The sequence below is a fragment of the Misgurnus anguillicaudatus genome, chromosome 9 (assembly GCF_027580225.2).
Source record: "Misgurnus anguillicaudatus chromosome 9, ASM2758022v2, whole genome shotgun sequence".
NCBI lineage: Eukaryota > Metazoa > Chordata > Actinopteri > Cypriniformes > Cobitidae > Misgurnus > Misgurnus anguillicaudatus.
Genome location: NC_073345.2, coordinates 17,689,390 through 17,696,184, shown reverse-complemented (window position 1 = coordinate 17,696,184; position 6,795 = coordinate 17,689,390).

Genomic DNA, 6,795 nt, shown 5'->3' with positions numbered 1-6,795 from the left:
CCCCTGTCATGCTAATGGCATCTCATTCTTGCATAATCAATGCTTGGGGTTGGTCAGAATTTGCGGATTTTTGTTTATCCACCCGCCTCTTGAGGATTGACCACAAGTTCTCAATCTGCTTGTTAAATCTGACATGATGCAGCGTTTCCAGGGTCCAACTGATCTCAAATGCCTAAGAGAAATAACAAAAAATCATGCTAACACTCATATCAAAACTACCAAAAACAACAGATCGTATTTTTTATAAATAACAAAAACAAAATCCGAGATGACCAGATATGGACTCATGCACATGATTTTTTTATGAATTATTAATATATTGCTGTCTGTGTTGCTGTGAGCCTGGAGACTGCGGTGTACACTGTAAGTTTATAAAAAGTTGGCGTAACTGTGTAATATGAATAAATAGTGCTCATAAACGGCTGTTTAAATAATATCCTCTATTAAAATGAGTGGGAGGCTTGGACCCGAAAACAGTAGCTATTCCTTACATCATGACTTAACAAGGGGATATGATTAAGGTCTGGGGAGTTTCCTGGCCATGGACCCAAAATGTCGATGTTTTGTTCCCCGAGCCACTAACAGTAGTTATTATCAGTTATAGCAAGGTGCTCCATCATTCATTTCTTAAGGGGTAACACTGAGTGCACCTTTAAATCAATGCATCCAATGAATTGCAACTATTAATCCTGTACACTCTGAGAATAATAGTGTCAGCTAATAAAAACCTTTACATTACTTTTATGCATTTGGCAAATGCTTTCATCCAAAGCAACTTATAGTGCACTACAAGCCATTTGTAATAGGTACACTCTCAAATTTTAAAAAGGTCCTATATGTACCAATTAGAGACAGATATGTACATTTGAGGTACTAGTATTTACATTTTAGGTATACTTTTTATAAAGGCATCTCCCCAGTGACAACTTTTGTGTGGGGAGCCCTGGGTCCTGGGGGGGCGCTGTCCTGCGGAGTTTGGTTCCAACCCTAATCAGGCACACCTGAATTTCATCTCCAAGTGATCCTGAAGAATTTAATTAGATTTTTTTAGGTGTGTTTAATTAGGGTTACTCTGCAGGACAGTGGCCCTCCAAGACCAGGGTTCCCCACCCCTGGTGTACATTGAGGGGCAACCTTCCGCTATCTATGTCCCTGTCCCAAATTGCACACTCCGGACTTGTGGTCCTCCTCAGAGTTCACAATTTGATGACATCATGTAGTTCAGACTTTTAGGACCCTTGATGAGAGTCCACGTGGTTGTACCGGAGTCGTATTTTGTGACAGACTCAAGCGTCAAGCCAGAAATAGGAAGAGAAGTTGCCTTTCAGTGTGAACTCCTCCCTTTCAGCGTCTGATTGGTCTAATTGCTCTTTCGCAAGGACTTCTGGGTTGGTAAAGTGTGCGAAGCCTGCTGCATTGCGGGCTTCGCCAAAGACCACATGAAGGGGGCAAAGGGGGCGCTGATGAGCACACTTCGAAGCGTAAAAAAATGACAGATGTGACACCATACGGACTCGTAGACTAAGCGAGCACGTCCACGAGACCGAAAGTCCACATGAAGTGCGCCATTTGGGACAGGGCCTCTGATGAAACCGATACATAAATGATTTAAACTGCAATTCATCGACTGGCCACTAGAGGCTGTCTCTCCAAAAGAGAGTAAATTCCCATAGACCCCCATGTTACAATGCCCAACTCTACAGTAGAAAATAATGTTTACAGCCTGGTACACAAATTTTTCATGACAACTGTGATGGGGTGAATTTTTCACCCACGTCCCGCCTCTTTACCCATTTTCGGATATCCGCGAGTTATGTGCGGGCCAGATGGCGATGGAAGGCACCCCCTACTTTAACCTTCAAACGATCTTTAGAAACCTATAGGTGACGTCACGGACACTACGTACATCTTTTTTATAGTATGGTGTACACACATCCGTATGCGATTTTGGTCGTCTTCTCATGACATGCAGTTTCGCAAATCCTGCACGAGCCTCTCACCTGGCAAGAATCAAGTGTTCCTGCAGCTCAATTGATCGAGCATTGCTTTAGCAACCCAAAGGTCATGGGTTTGATTGGCAGCACACGCTGATAAAATATATAGCTCGAATGCGCCGTAAGTTGCTTTGGTTAAAAGCATCTGCCAACGCATGAATGTAAATGTAAAAGTTTATATAGGCTAAAAGTTTGAAGATCTGACTGTGGCTTGCAGCTACTCTGTAATTTCTCGCTGTCTGTCTGTCCTTCACACAGTCTCCTTATCTGAGTCACTGGTTTGTGTGGGTCAGAGCTGAGGGGAAGTGATTATGGAAGAGTGCGTGCATGTTGGAGTGAGAATCCGTTTGCATCCTTGGGGGGGCCACTGGCGGCAGAGTCCACTCATCCGTCTGCATGCTGGTAGGCAAGCAGCTGAGACTTGAAAAAGCTGTTTGAGGCCGCGGCTCGGCTGTAGCCTTATTCGTATACCGACAGCAACAAAATGAAAAAGTTACTCATTTTCAGTGAGAGTTGGAGATTTCTAGAGTCATGAAATATCCAGTCCCTTTTGGATCCCAAAGCAATTCCATTGAAATCATGTTATTATGCATATAGTCTTAATTACATTCACATTAAATTCATATTAGAAAGAAAGAATTTTATCTTTCGGTAGAGCTGATCTGTATTTTATGAATCTGATAAAACTAAAGACTATAATAAGACTATATTAGATATATTAAGAATGTAATACTACTCTATAGGTACTCAAGACTAACATGCGATAAGCTTTAATTTATGCATTGATCATCATTCATCCTGTTCATGATGTGACACATTATGCACAATTTATATCCAGGCACTTTTCCATTTAGCAGCAAGAAAATGAATTCCTTATCAAAATACAATGACATTTTTACTTACCTCATTTATAATCATTTTTACTAGTTATAGAGAGACACCATTACCGCAAGGTCATCTAGTGTCAGAAACCTTCCTCATTAGATGAGTCTTTTGGCACGTTGCTACCCTGTAGAGTTACTGCAGGGGGCTGGGACAAGCCGCCTCCTCTGAATAGAGTGCAAATACCCATTTGGCTTCATTTGTGAGGCTTGAATATGAAGCCATTTGCCTAATTTTCCTAGCGAGTGTACAGTCCAATTTGTGAGCCTTGTTTATACCGCAGTCTGAATGTGGAGCTCTTAGTGCGATGAGCGTATAATGAAACTCTGATTGGAAAAGGTCACACCTTGTGCGTTAATGCCACCACACACGGGACGTACAGGAGACAAGTGGGAGTTATCGGCAGACATTCTGTAAAAAGATGTGTTAGATTGCTCTGTGTGTTCGGTTTCGTACTGTAGATTATTTTTGTCACATCTGTAGCCGTGTAAAGCTTCTGGTTTGCGGTAGCATTGCTCGCTGTGGTGTGTAATATAGCAATGCATTGTGAAACATCTGAGCCACCGAAGCAGATAAGTGTCTTCCTGGGCCGCATTATTTCCAGAGATCTTGAGGAAGACCTCATCAGCACATTTATTATCATGAAGGGCACTGAAGCCAATGTGCCTCCCGCATCGGCAGAATAAATTCAATCTCTCTCGGCCAATGTGATTTTACACTGTTATCATTAGGTACATTCTTACTTGATTAGTCACTGTCTGCTTTGGGCTGCAGTGTTTCACCGCAAGAGGAATATGAACCATTTCGCAGTGGCTGAGATACCCGTGTCCAATCAATGACCTGTACAGCTCCAGGACAAAGAAACAGGAAATAGGGTCATCAATTACTCATCCTTACAATCACAAATGACCTTCTCTTATAGTATATTGCTTTTATTCACCTTTCTTACTGGAACCTATATAAGACTATTAATCTGTTGTGAATCCAAGGGCATAGATTTGGTTTGAACATATGCAGTGTTAAAGTGAACTGTATATATGTTTCCTTTAGGTGAGTGTATATATATATATATATATATATATATATATATATATATATATATATATATATATATATATATATATATATATATATATATATATATATATATATATATATATATATATATATATATATATATATATATATATATATATATATATATATATATATATATATATACTCACCTAAAGGATTATTAGGAACACCATACTAATACTGTGTTTGACCCCCGTCACCTTCAGAACTGCCTTAATTCTACGTGGCATTGATTCAACAAGGTGCTGCTGAAAGCATTCTTTAGAAATGTTGTCCCATATTAATAGGATAGCATCTTGCAGTTGATGGAGATTTGTGGGATGCGTCCCAAAGATGCTCTATTGGGTTGAGATCTGGTGACTGTGGGGGCCATTTTAGTGCAGTGAACTCATTGTCATGTTCAAAAAACCAATTTGAAATGATTCAAGTTTTGTGACATGGTGCATTATCCTGCTGGAAGTAGCCATCAGAGGATGGGTACATGGTGGTCATAAAGGGATGGACATGGTCAGAAACAATGCTCAGGTAGGCCGTGGCATGTAAACGATGCCCAATTGGCACTAAGGGGCCTAGAATGTGCCAAGAAAACTTCCCTTACACCATTACACCACCACCAGCAGCAGCCTGCACAATGGTAACAAGGCATGATGGATCCATGTTCTCATTCTGTTTACGTCAAATTCTGACTCTACCATCTGAATGTCTCAACAGAAATCAAGACTCATCAGACCAGGCAACATTTTTCCAGTCTTCAACTTTCCAATTATGGTGAGCTTGTGCAAATTGTAGGCTCTTTTTCCTATTTGTAGTGGAGATGAGTGGTACCAGGTGGGGTCTTCTGCTGTTGTAGCCCTTCCGACTCAAGGTTGTGCGTGTTGTGGCTTTACAAATGCTTTGCTGCATACCTCGGTTGTAACGAGTGGTTATTTGAGTCAAAGTTGCTCTTCTATCAGCTTGAATCAGTTGGCCCATTCTCCTCTGACCTCTAGCATCAACAAGGCATTTTCGCCCACATGACTGTCACATACTGGATGTTTTTCCTTTTTTCCACCATTCTTTGTAAACCCTAGAAATGGTTATGCATGAAAATCCCAGTAACTGAGCAGATTGTGAAATACTCAGACTGGCCCGTCTGGCACCAACAACAATGCCACACACAACATTGCTTAAATCACCTTTCTTTCCCATTCTGACATTCAGTTTGGAGTTCAGGAGATTGTCTTGACCAGGACCACACCACTAAATGCATTGAAGCAACTGCCATGTGATTGGTTGTTATTGGTTGATTAGATAATTGCATTAATGAGAAATTGAACACACACACACACACACACACACACACACACACACACACACACACACGGCCTATATTTTTCCAGTCTCACTTTTTTTTATCTGTTCTTAAAGCGGACATATCATGAGCATCAGAGTTTTCCATGTTTAAGTGCTATAAATGGGTCCCCAGTGCTTATCTCAACCTAGAAAATGTAAAAAAAGATCAACCCAGTAAACCATTCTCTGCAAGCATGAAAAAAATGGGAAATGTGTCTCCCCTTGTGATGTCAGAAGGGGATAATACCACCCTTTAATCTGCACTATCCAACCATGGCACCATGGTCATTTTCATTTAAAAGGACACACCCAAAACACGTGCTATGATAAATTATTTGTGGGGTATTTTGAGCTAAAACTTCACTACGTACTCTGGGGACACCAAAGATTTATTTCACATCTTGAAAAAGGCTTGTGAAATGTCCCCTTTAAGATTTTTATTATTTTTGATTCCTATTATTTTTTGTTGATAATTGTTTAAGTAGAAACCAACGGTGGTCCAGCAGCGGCAAGCCGCTGGTGGCGTGCCACCCAGGAAACACTGGCAGACAAACAACGTTTTTACATTGGTCAGATTGCTAAAGGTGCACTTCGCATTTCGGCGCCATGAAGGTAGCTTCGTGAAACCCATTCGGACAGCTTTCATAAGCAGCATAATGGAATTCTCTATGAAATATAAACAGAGAGCACCTTTGTGATAACTAATCCCATATTTGAAAACTACAATACTAATTTCTCGCTAAAATGCAATCTTACGCCTCTTGGCTGCCATTTTATTTTTCAAACTTGATCAGGCTCAATCACATTCCCCACGCACACACAGAATTGTGCTACAAGATGATGAAGGTATCTCAGGATACAGGAAGTACCTGTAAACCAGACACTGCCGAATCAAGCCGCTGACTTTGTGTCGCCCAAACCCACTGATGTATCATAACAAAATTTCATTTGATGGATTTGGCAGACACTCTTATCCATGCGACTTACCGTGCCTTAGAAGGTATTCATTTTTATCAGTATGTGAGCACACCTTTATTGTTTCAATTTACACCTCACATCTTTCAGCCAAAAATGCTTCTTATTTGGCATTGGGAGGAAGCACCTTTATTTTTAAGATTGTACTTGCAACTAAAAAGACACTTGTTTTTCAGGATTGTCTTGTTATTTTTGCACACACACACAAAGAGAGAGAGAGAGACACGCACACAAGACAGGTTGTGCAATGGTTTCTTTCATTAAAACGTACGGCACTTATGATTCCAGAAATTATTCATTTGCCAAAGGACTTAAAAGGATCGTCTACCGGCGGTGCTTTCACATTGTATGTGTTTGTAAAAGTGTGTCTTGAACCAATACATCACTGTTAAAATGTTTTGGAGTTTCTTATGAAACAGAAGCCCAAAAGCTCTTCAATGGATGCACGATAAGAACACAAGAAGCAGCGGCACAAAAATATTACATTGCAATAGAGCAGAACAACAGTGTTGCTGGACTAAAATAAAATTGCATT